Source organism: Phascolarctos cinereus, unplaced genomic scaffold (genome assembly GCF_003287225.1).
Source record: "Phascolarctos cinereus isolate Bilbo 61053 unplaced genomic scaffold, phaCin_HiC Scaffold_4;HRSCAF=312, whole genome shotgun sequence".
Taxonomy (NCBI): domain Eukaryota; kingdom Metazoa; phylum Chordata; class Mammalia; order Diprotodontia; family Phascolarctidae; genus Phascolarctos; species Phascolarctos cinereus.
In genome coordinates, this window is record NW_027555847.1 from 575,902,013 (window position 1) to 575,909,362 (window position 7,350).

Below are 7,350 nucleotides of genomic sequence, written 5' to 3' on the forward strand. Positions count from 1 at the left end.
AGAAAGGCTAGGGAAGTGGGCAAACCAACAATTCTATAGACATAATAACTTCCTAATTTCTAGGCTGCCCTCCCTCAAAGGCCTGGCATATCACCTTTGGTCAGTTTTGGAATTCTCTACTTCCTTCTTGCTGAAGCAAAAGAACTTTTGACTCTTTTTGAGTAATTCCTCTCATTGATGGAACTGAATAAGCCCATAGACATTTCATTAAGTTTTAAGGTTTCTATCACCCACAAAACATCATCCTGCCCAAAATACAGAGCCAACACTTATGATTTTCTTACCCCTTTAATTAAGGTAGTTTAAATCTCAGCAGCTCTTTTGAATGGATTTTTTTACATATATATTTTTTTCGCTGGCAGCACTCAACATCACAGCATTGAAGGTGGTGGAGAAAAGGAGGGCCTGGAAAAGAACAAGGCACCCAGATAAGTGCGTTGGCAGTATGGCTCATTGCTTGTTCAACTTCAGAAATCCAAGTACTTTTAGCATGAAAATCTATTCAGACCAGTTGGGTTTTTTTGAAGGTTCAAAAACCTTCAACCATGGTTTTTAGCAAATCCTTAAAAGAATATGTTTGACAAACTGTTTAAACAAAACAGAAAATTTTCCTAAATTTTTGGTTCCAAAAGAGCTTACTTAGTTCATACTCTGGAAAACTCTAGCCCAACATTTCATTAATGTTGACCTGCCTGAAAACTCTTTCAAGCCATAGTGGAGTGATTATGCAAGTGTGATCTATGGAGCATTTTGGGGGGAAGTGGAAAAGTGTCATGTACTGATCTAGGTGGCAAGTGTTGGTTGTTCTCTTGTTGTCAGAGTGAGGTTTCACGCCAGCAAATGGACAAAGGAGAAAAGATGGGGGTTGTTTATCGAGTGGCTTTTTCTTCTGGAAGTCCCCCAACCACAGCTTGAGAGCTCTGGGCAGAGTTACCATGCCACTGCCTCTGCCAGCTAGGATAAGAAGTGAGCCAGTTGGATTTTACCACTTCTTTGGCTTTGGTTGGAGGTATGAGAGGCCACCTGCTGGCTCAGTGAAGGAGGAGGTAAAGTAAAAGGTGCTTACAAATGCTTGTCGAAGAAAATAATATCTGACATTCTCTTGTCACTGCCTATCCTGCCAAATTCCCATTCAACAAGGGTCTTTTGCTTTCCTCTTTTATTTCCATTCTACCTGGAGAAAGTCAAGCATCAGGTAGCTAAGAGTATGGTGGTTCAAAAAGTACTGCCCCTGGGAAAATGCTTTTGGTGATGGAAAGAAAGATTGAATAGAATGAGAGATAAATGGTCCATTAGATCTTCTGGCTCATTGAAGAGGTTTATGGACTATGAACAGTCAGAAAAACAATACTGTAGGTACCATTTACTGCACTGTAGCAGAATTTTTTAAAAATTTGATTTAGTTTTTCATTTAATAAGTATTTCTTTTCCCTTTCCCAATTGAAAAGATAAAAAGAAAAACAATTGAAACAAATCTGAATAGTCAAGCAAAACATGTCCAAATATTTATGTCTAATTTTGTATCATTAGTTTATTCACTTCTCTGTCAGGAAAGGGATAAAATATATCATTTTTGGTTCTCTGGAATCATGATTGGCTATTGAATTGATAACAGTTCTCAAGTCTTTTAAGTTGCCAAAGCGTCATTTCACTCAATGGTGCACAATGGCCTTAGTTTTCCAGGGTTCCTAAAAACCTAACTTTCTCTCAAGGAGTAATTATTTAAGCTCAAAGGGAAACTAAGAATACTGTTTATTCTTAAAGGGTTTTTTTTTGGATAAAATTATCTTCATATTCCCTCTTTCCTTTCATACTTATAGGAAGAATCATCCCTCCTTGTTGCCAAGGATAACTCCTCCATCTTACTGCTGTTCTTTGCTGCCTCCCCCAGCTTAGTGCTCCATCAATTATACCCTGTTTATTTTGTGCACCTCTAAATTCTCCCTTGTACTTGTACCTTTTTTTTTTACAAACATAATCTGATCTTCTTCAGTCTTCTACTCCATCTCAAGATACTTTCATCTCTTTCCTTCTCTACACTGACAATCTCTGAGTTGTTCTCATTCAAAGCCTCCGCTTTCCTATCATTCACTAAACTTCTTAATTACTTGCATTCTGACTGACCTCTGCTACTCTGCTGGAACTTGGATGTTCTCAGTGATCTCCTAACTGATAAATCCAGTGACCTTTTCTCAGTCTTCATCTTCCTCATGATCTCTGTAGCATCTGAACTTGTTTGTCACCTCTTGCTGTATTCCCCTATCTTGGTTTTAGAGATATTGTACACCTGTTGTTCTACCTTTCTGATTGATTCTGTATTTCTTTTGTTGGCTCTTTTTCATACTTTCCCTAAATGTAGGTATTGGCACAAACCAGTTTTCTTGACTTTTAAATTTCTGTTAATGCCAATACAATTCTCAATCACTCAGGCTCCAAACTTGAGAAGAAAAATCCTTCTTCTCCCTGGTCTCTAGATTCCAATCTGTAGCTATGTTCTTAAATTCTACCTTTACAATGGCTTTCATGTCCACTTCCTACTTTCCATTTCCATGACTACTACCTTAGTTCTGACCTTAATACCTCTTGCCTAAATTATTGAAAATTTTTTTTTCAAATTTCAATAATGCTTTATTAAAGACAGATTAATGTGCAGTTTGTGCAGTTTGCGTGTGTGTGTGTGTTTTACAATTATCAAAGAACAAATCAGTCATTTTATATAAACTTTCAAACCTCTAAAAGGGTTGTGAAGCAGGACAAAGTGCTGTCTTATCTTTACAAAAGAAATAGGAAGATTTTCAAGTGTCTGCTGCACATTTTAAAGTAGTCTTCATAATTCTACATACGTACATTGATGGTCTTAAGTTCTGTTAGATGGGCTAACAGGCTATGGGTCCTCACTGGGTTCCATTTCCATTGCATCATCATCAAACTTAGAATCAAGTCCACATGGGGATTTAGCCTCCTGCTGATTGAGATATCTATAATCGTGCACTCTTCAGTGTCTGCCTGGAATCCATCTATTTCCACAGTTTCAACTTGCTCATCACACCTTGGCTTCTTCACCACATGAGTGTTGGACATACTGCCTGTGTTCTTTCTCTTTAGTGAGACTGGGGTAATCTGGGCGGGCCTTAGGCTTAGCCCACTGCCATTGTCCTATCTACTAGCAGATGGGACCTGAGTGATGTAGTTCCATTGTCAAGGCACAAGTAAGTGTTCTTGGTCAAAGCTCTTGAGCACTTCCAAGTGAACATACCAACATATCCTAAAATCTGGTCTCTTCTCATACACTGAGTTCTCAGAAATAACCCACTTTACTCTAGCTTTGGAAGGTATAGCAGCATCCTTATTAGCAGTTGGACTCTGTGGCCAGGAGGTACTTGTAAGGCCAGCTGTGCCACTAGCAGAACCATTAGTACCTTTACTGAACAATCCTTGAATGATCACTTGACTTCTATTCACATTCCCATGCAATGATGCACTTAAAAAAATCTCTTTTGTTACTGATGCCTTTTGTTTTTTTACATCACTTTTTTCCCCCCTTCAAAATCTATCCTTCCTGGTTGTAGGAAAACAAGTACTTAAATAAGGCACTGTTGGTGAAACTGTGAACTAGTTCAGCTATTCTGGAAAGCAATTTGGAACTATGTCTCCAAAGCTATTAAACTATGCATAGCCAGCAATACTACTACTACTAGGATTATACCCCAAAGAGTTCAAAGAAATAGGAGAGGACGATATATACAAAAATATTTATAGAAGCTCTTTTTGTAGTGGTCAAGAATTGGAAACTGAGGGGATGCTCATCAATTGGGGAATGGCTGAACAAGTTATGTTATATGAAGGTATGGAATACCAGTGTGCTGTAAGAAATTACGAAGGGTATGGTTTCAGAAAAATACGAGGAGGCTTGTATTAATTGATACAGAGTGAAGTGACCAGAATCAGGAGAACAATTTATACAACAGTAGCCATATTGTAATCAACTTTGAGAACTTAGTAACTCTGACCAACGCAATGACCTACCATAATTCTAGAGGACTCATGGCGAAATATGTTATCCACTTCCAGATAGAGAACTGATGGACTTATAGTGTATATTGGAGCACATTTTATTCTCTTTATTTTTCCTGGGTTTTTTTTAATGTAGCAAATGCAAGAATTTGTTTTGCATGACTATACAGATTTATAATGGATTTTATTTTTCTTGCCTCCTCAGTGGGTGGAGGGGGAGGAGAAAATCCAGAACTAAAAATAAAATAAAATTGAACTAGAACTAGGAAAAGAAAATCAACAAAATATGCCCCTCGTGCTGGGCATGTAATCCTTCCTGCCACAGAGATTGAGACTTGATCGATCACTTCAGCTTGGCAGTTTTGAGCTGCAATGTGCTAGGTCAAATGGTGAATGTACTAAATCTAGCACCAATATGGGGAATTCCTGGGAGTGTGGGGGCCACCAGGCTGCCTAAGGAGGAGTGAACTAACCCAGATTGGAAATGGAGTAGGTCAAAGATCCTTTGTTAATCATTAGTGGGATAGGGCTGTAGATAAACCTGTAATTTCAATGGCATAGGAACCTCTCAGGTGAGAGAGATCCTTCTACAGTACTAATGCAACCCTTTTCAGAAACTTAAGAGTCCTGAAATATTTCTGAAATCATAGAGAGGTTAGGTACCTTGTTGAGGGTCACATCACCATCACATGTTACTTGAACTCAGGTCTTCTTGGCTTCAAGACAGTTCTCTATGCATGATGCGGTTGCTTCTCTATCTAAAGAGTGTTCAGAAAATTGCTGTTGATTGATCCCGTCATTATTGCTCTAGTCACAGTATCCTCCCACCTTATTGTCATGACTTATTCTTATCCCCATGCCATCCCTGCCCATGCTTGTCATTGTTTCTACCTTGGCACCCACTTTCAAATGGGCATTTTCTTTGCTACTGTGAACCCACAAGAAGAATGCTGTAAGTGACAAAATGTTACCTTTAAAACAACTCAGTCTTTACTCCTTCCCTCAGGAAAAGGAAACCGGGTAGGTTTAGGAGATTCCTCCACTTGTTGATGGCACCTGAAGGGTAATAGGGGTAATAGTGCCTATTCACATAATCCAATAGGATGCAAAAATACATATATCCATATCTTGCTAGGGTGGATGGTAACCTCTCAGGCTTTTTTCTATGTAATGACCTCCTATTAAATACAGAGAATTTAAAAAGGAACAAGTTATTAAAAAATCTCTTGGCACAGTTCTTGCATTTATCAGACCCAAAGAGGAACAGGAAAGACAGCACAAAATAGTGAATACAGAGCTGGCTTTGAGTTCAGGAAGACCTAGGATCAAGTGCTACCTCTGAAACATGCTGACTGTGTGACCCTGAGCAAGTCACTCAATGTCTCAGTCCTCTATAAGACTATAAAGTTGCAGAGAGGGTGCTGACCTGCATTAGTAGGGTGAGATTTCTTACTCTGGAGTTCAGTGTAACAGTGAAATCCCTGGTATAGTTCCTTTCCTTTAAGGAGACACAAAGTAGAGAAAGAAGAAAGAAAGAAAGAAAGAAAGAAAGAAAGAAAGAAAGAAAGAAAGAAAGAAAGAAAGAAAGAAAGAAAGAAAGAAAGAAAGAAAGAAAGAAAGAAAGAAAGAAAAAGGGAAGGAAGAAAGGAAAGAAAGAAGGAAGGAAAGAAGTAAAGGACAGAAGGGAGGAAGGAAAGAAATAAAGGAAGGGAGAAGGAAGAAAAGGAAGGAAGAAAGAAGAAAGGAAAGAAAGAAAGAAAAGAAAAGAAAGAAAAAAGAAAAATAAAGAAACAAAGGAAGAAAGGAAGGAAAGAAAGAGAGAAAAAGAAAGGAAGGAAGAAATAGCATACTATTATTTTGAGGGACTGGGTGAGGGTTGGTTTCAAGTGATTTCACTGGTATATTGAATTCCCAGGATAGAATCTCCCTCTATTCATGCAGACTCACAACTGTTTTCAACTTTAAATGTTGCTGAGTAACCTAAAATAGAAGTTAAATGACTTGTCCATGATCACATATTGAGTATATGTCAGAAGTAGAACTTGAACCCAGCTCTGCTAGACTCCAAGTCTGGCCCCTGATGCACTATGCTACTCTAACGTCATGTCAGTCTTACTGAAAATAAATAGTTACTTTTCCTGAATGAGTGCCTGGGTAGTGATGTTACTACTCTTATGGCTTTATGGTTTGCAATGTGCTCTACATACTTCTCTAGAGATCACTGGCTTGAGTCAGAGAATTTGCATTCAGATCTCACCTATGATGCTTGCTTACTTCTATGACCTTGGGAAAAATCACTTAACATCATTGGTACTGTTTTCCCATTTGTAGAATGAGGAGTTTGTACTACATGGCCTCTCAGGTACCTTCTGGCTTTGTATCTATGGTCTTATGAGCCTATGATTGTCACAAAGCTTCGTGAAGCAGGCTGTACAGGTATTATTATTTCCTTTTTGCAGATGAGGAAACTAGGGAAAGAAAGTTATGTCTGTCAATAGCTAATTCTTTATTATCTGGCTCAGGGAGATCAATGGAGATTGGGGTCTTCTTACTTTTCCCTTCATAATCTGGGACACTTTGGGTTGTTGTCAGTAGGACAAAGGAGGTGACCAGGCCAGTGATATATGGATGCTTGTGCAAGTCTCTGAGTGTGTGTTTCTAATCATATTCCAAAGCAAAGACCTCCAAGACAATTTGGAGGCTGCCTTATGTTTTCTAGGATTATCTCTCCTAGATGAAGCAGGTAGGTGGTTCAGTGGGTAGAATGCTATGCCTGGAGTCAGCAGACCTGTGTTCAAATCCATCCTCAGACTGTGTGACCTTGTACAAGGCACTTAATATATCTCAACCTCAGTTTCTTCATCTATAAAATAGGATAATAATAGTACCAATCTCCCACGATTATTGTGAGGATCAGATGATACAATATCTGTAATGTGCTTAGCACAGTGCCTGGTACATGGTAGGTACTTAATAAATGCTTCCTTTCCCCTGACTTGATCATATATAGGCAGTGCTGGGAAGAACTAGTGATTGTAGAGACAGGAAGGAAAAAGTTTTTGTTTCTTCTTGTCGTTTTTTAACCTTAGGGTTTTTAAAGAATTATGTTGTTTTTTTAAAATCAGCAAAAATTTACCTTTTCTTCCCTTTTCCCCCTCCAATTGAGAATGAAAGAAAAACAAAACTCCTGTTACAAACATGCCTAGTCAAACAAAACAAACTTCTATGTTGGCCATGTCCAAAAAAAAAAAAGTCTTAGTCTCCATTCTGAGTCTTTCTCCTCTCTAACAGGAAGTGGGTAATATGTTTCATCATTTGTGTTCTGAAATCATGGCT

At 38.4% G+C, this 7,350-nt stretch overlaps 1 long non-coding RNA gene across 1 annotated transcript; it reads right to left on the minus strand.

Moving 5' to 3' along the window:
• Nucleotides 1-290: 290 nt before the first annotated feature.
• LOC110196731 (uncharacterized) lies at nt 291-5,168 on the minus strand. Its single transcript, XR_002321295.2, has 3 exons — nt 4,986-5,168; nt 4,678-4,772; nt 291-405 (listed from the first exon to the last, which is right to left on the minus strand). It is a non-coding gene; the product is annotated as an uncharacterized LOC110196731 (long non-coding RNA).
• Between the last annotated feature and the right edge of the window lie 2,182 nt (nt 5,169-7,350).